Genomic DNA, 5,237 nt, shown 5'->3' on the forward strand with positions numbered 1-5,237 from the left:
GAATGATTTGCTCAATGAATTAAATAAGAAGAAGAATGATAATGCTGTTAGAGTTATGACTAGAGGGGGTAAAATGACTCAGGAACCTTTGTATCCTGAGGGCCACCCTAAGAGAATTGAGCAAGATTCTCAGAAAACTAATATAGATGCACCTAGTCCTTCTAAGGAGAAGAAAAAGAAAAATGATAGGACTTTGCATGCTTCTAGTGAACCTGTTGTTGACACACCTAAGAATCCCAATGATATTTCTATTTCTGATGCTGAAACACAATCTGGTGATGAACATGAACCTAGTGATAATGTTAATGATGATGTTCATGTTGATGCTCAACCTAGCAATAACAATGATGTAGAGATTGAACCTGCTGTTGATCTTGATAACCCACAACCAAAGAATCAATGTTATGATAAGAGAGACTTTGTTGCTAGGAAGCACGTAAAGAAAGAGAGCCATGGGTTCAGAAACCCATGCCTTTTCCTCCCAAACCATCCAAGAAAAAGGATGATGAGGATTTTGAGCGCTTTGCTGTAATGATTAGACCTATCTTTTTGCGTATGCGTTTGACTGATATGCTCAAAATGAATCCTTATGCTAAGTACATGAAAGAAATTGTTACTAATAAAAGAAAGATATCGGAAGCTGAAATTTCCACCATGCTTGCTAATTACACTTTTAAAGGTGGAATACCCAAGAAACTAGGAGATCTAGGAGTACCAACTATACCATGCTCCATTAAAAGAAACTATGTTAGAACCGCTTTATGTGATCTTGGAGCCGGTGTTAGTGTTATGCCTCTCTCTTTATATCGTAGACTTGAATTGAACAAGTTGACACCTACTGAAATATCTTTGCAAATGGCTGATAAATCAACTGCTATACTTGTCGATATTTGTGAGGATGTGCCTGTTGTGGTTGCAAACGTTACTATTTTAACAGACTTTGTTATTCTTGATATTCCCAAGGACGATAGTATGTCGATTATCCTTGGTAGACCCTTTTTGAATACTGCAGGGGCTGTTATTGATTGCAACAAAGGAAATGTCACTTTTCATGTTAATGGCAATGAGCATACGGTACACTTTCCGAGGAAACAACCTCAAGTTCATAGTATAAACTCTATTGGAAGGATTCCATCGATTATTTTTGGAGGTTTTGAATTTCCTCTTCCTACTGCCAAGAAGAAATATGATATTCTTATTATTGGGGACGTGCATATCCCCGTTGAGGTAACCTAGTGCTATTAAAAAATTCTCCGGTTTCATGCAATTCGGAATGAGTTTGTTAACAAGACCTGATCAACCTTGTTAGTGGATTCCTTTTGATGAGCATGAGATGGATGAAGTTAGAACGCACAACCTTCTGTACCCTCCTTTTACTTTTTGTTATCTAGATTAAATAAAGTAAAAATAGTATTTTCTATCTGTTTTCTGAATTATCCGTGCAATAAAAAATACCCTGAAAATAAAAGTTCTCCAAATGCCCCGAAATTGAAATATGATTTTTCTGGAATATTTGAGAATATCTGGCACTAAGAACACAACAGGAGGAGCAAGCACCTGGCCATGAGGGTCCATGGCGCGCCCACCCCCCCAGGGCGCGCCCACTGCCTCTTGGGCCACTGGTGGCCCCCCTCCACTTTTTCCAGACACCACACACTCCTTCTTCCTCCCAAAAAATCACCAGCCAGCTCAAACACGAGTTCTAGCTCATCTTGCTGCCATTTTCGATCTCCTTGCTCAAAGCTCCACTCACAAAACTGCTTTGGGGGATTGTCTTTGGTATGTGACTCCTCCAATGGTTCAATTAGTTTTTGTTCTAGTGCTTTATTCATTGCAAATTTTTGCTGCTTAGGTGACCCTGTTCTTGAGCTTGCATGTCAAATTTATATGGTCCCAAGTAGTTCTAATGCATGATATACTCTCTAGGCACTAGTGGGAGTAGTTGCTATCAATTTTGTTGAGTTTGGTTACTTTTATTTTAAGTTACTAAAAATTTCAGAATTTTTCAGAAATCGATGAAGAGATTTTTGAGGGGCTCTTCGAACCGAAGCTGGAAGGATAAGCAAAGTGAAGAAGACAAGAGGACCAAATATAATCTCCCTCGCACCACGGAGGTTCGGCCGTGTGAATGGCCTTGTGATGATTTCTTGAGAGCAGCCGGGATTTATGATGATTTTTATGAGTTGGCTGAGAATGCAGGCCTCACCGACTTCCTCCGCGACCAACGCGAACAGTATCTCATACTCACTAATATTTTTGTGCAAAATTTTCATTTCCATGCTAGGAGGTCACCACCTTCGGTGGATTTATATTTATATGATGAGTATAAGGAGATGTCCCTCTATGAATTTTGTGAGGTTTGCAAGTGGCCCTTTTCGGGCAGCGCAGAGGAACCACATCGTAATGATGTGGAGGGGTTTATTGATACAATTGCTGTAGGGGAAACGAGGAAGGTTTTCGACGCAAGAATTACTAGCATACACTTTCCTATTCTACGTTACTTTGCAATATTTGCTAGTAGATGCTTAATTGGTCGCGGAAACTGTGGCAACCTTAGTGCCCCAGTATTGTCATTTTGTGCCATGCCTTGTTCCGTGATGACACATTTAGTATGGGCGCTATTGTTGCAAAGCGGTTAAATCTTAACCATACGAAGGGCTCATCTTGGGAGGTATTTTCGCCTCGCGCCTCGCTTCACATTTTAACATACCTATTAGGCATTATGAGAAAGAAGAAAAGTTGCTGCCTCCTGTTTTTCTAGACTATAAGAGCATGGTAGCACATAATTTTATCGTTAAGAGCAGGGAAAAGGAGCTTAAGTACAAACTGATATTTGATAAAATTCGCCCTGAGATTATTACTTTGCCTGCTCCTTCCTTGTTTGACTTATCTGCAGGCAAGTACCTTGTTCCGCCGTAGGTCATTCACGCCTACCAAAACCCCACACTAGCTTAAGAGCTAGAGCCACAATTTGATCCTTCACGCAGTCTGTTTACCAGTGGGATCCGGAGGAGATTGCCAGCTAGTGGCACCCCGATGCTCCATCACAGTATGACCCCAGTTACAACTTCGGATATCCGCCAAGCCAGCCATGGCAATAGACCAACTTAGGCCAAAAGCCTAAGCTTGGGGGAGTACGTATTTCTCACCGACATTACATTTATATTCACACACTCATGCTAGTTGTCGGTGCTCATTTTTTCATTGTATTATCCATGCTAGTTTATTTTCCCTTTTTATGCTTTCTTCTTGTGTGTTTGAAAAACCTTAAGAAAAACCAAAAAATTAGTAGTAGCTTTTAGCTAGTTTACTTTCCATGCTTGTAGTGGTATTAATTAAAAAGAAAACCCAAAAAGATTTATTGTTCTTCTTTTGTTTGTTGGGAGCTTTCCCGTGTAAATAGTTTTATTTCTTTTCTTGTTCTTTGGGGGTCGAGAGGAGAAGACCATAATGAAAATGTTGAAGTGGCTCTTATATACATTATTGTAGATTTAACCAAGAGCCCATATTGCCTTGTCTTCTCCTTTTTATTGAATGCTTGCAGATTCCAGCTTAGTCCAATGCACGTACACTATTATTATTATCATCGTTCGGTCGTGCAAGTGAAAGGCAATAATGACAAGATATGATGAACTGATTGAGATGAGAGAAGCTGGTATGAACTCGACCTCTCTTGTTTTTGTAAATATGATTAGTTCATCATTCCTGATTCAGCCTATTATGAATAAACATGTTTGCAATGACAATTAGAGATTATAGTTGCTTATGCCATGCTTAATTAGCTAGGAGTTTATAATGGTTTACCTTGCGTGCCAACATGCTATTAAAATGGTTGTGATGTGGTATGATAGGGTGGTATCCTCCTTTGAATTATTCGAGTGACTCGACTTGGCACATGTTCAAACATGTAGTTGAAACAAAATCAACATAGCCTCCACGATATTTATGTTCATGGTGGATTATATCCTACTCATGCTTGCACTCAATGTTCATTAATTTTAGTGCATGTTCATGGCTGTTTTCGCTCTCTAGCTGGTCGCTTCCCAGTCTTTTTCTAGCCTTTACTTCTACTAAGCGGGAATACTGCTTGTGCATCCAATCCTTTAAACCCCAAAGTTATTCCATATGAGTCCACCATACCTTCCTATATGCGGTATCTACCTGCCGTTCCAAGTAAATTTGTATGTGCCAAACTCTAAACATTCAAATGAAATTCTGTTTTGTATGCTCGAATAGCTCATGTATCAACTAGGGTTGTCTGTATCTTCCATGCTAGGCGGGTTATTCTCAAGAGGAGTGGACTCCGCTCCTCACTCACGAGAAAATGGCTGGTCACCGGGATGCCCAGTCCCATGCTTTAAGCAAATCAAATCAAAATAATTGCAAACAAAACTCCCCCAGGATTGTTGTTAGTTGGACGGTACCCGTTGTTTCGGACCAGCCGTGGAGTGTGCTTGTTGGTGGTGGGGGAGTATAAACTTTACCATTCTGTTTGGGAACCGCCTATAATGTGTGTAGCATGGAAGATATCGAGATCTCTCGGTTGTTATGTTGACAATGAAAGTATGCCGCTCAAAATATTATTTATCTCTATTTCAAAAATCGAGCTCTAGCACCTCACAAATCCCTGCTTCCCTCTGCGAAGGGCCTATCCATTTACTTTTATGTTGAGTCATCACCCTCTTATTAAAAAGCACTAGTTGGAGAGCACCGCTGTCATTTGCATCCATTACTATTAATTTATATTGAGTATGACTATGACTGGATCTCTTTTACCATGAATTACAATGTTTGGTCAGTCCTTGATCTTTAAGGGTGCTCTGCATTTATGTTTTGTGGTCTCGGAAAGGGCTAGCGAGATACCATCTTGTTATATCATATTATGATTGTTTTGAGAAAGTGTTGTCATCCGAGATTCATTATTATTGCTCGCTAGTTGATTATGCCATTGATATGAGTAAACATGAGACCTAAGTGTTATTGTGAATATGGTTAGTCATAATCTTTGCTGAAAACTTGAATGCTGGCTTTACATATTTACAACAACAAGAGCAAACAGAGTTTGTAAAAGTTTTTCTTTATCACTTTCAGTTTATCAACTGAATTGCTCGAGGACAAGCAAAGGTTTAAGCTTGGGGGAGTTGATACGTCTCCGTCGTATTTACTTTCCAAACACTTTTGCCCTTGTTTTGGACTCTAACTTGCATGATTTGCATGGAACTAACCCGGACTGACGC

This window comes from Triticum aestivum, chromosome 5D, assembly GCF_018294505.1.
Source record: "Triticum aestivum cultivar Chinese Spring chromosome 5D, IWGSC CS RefSeq v2.1, whole genome shotgun sequence".
Taxonomy (NCBI): Eukaryota; Viridiplantae; Streptophyta; class Magnoliopsida; order Poales; family Poaceae; genus Triticum; species Triticum aestivum.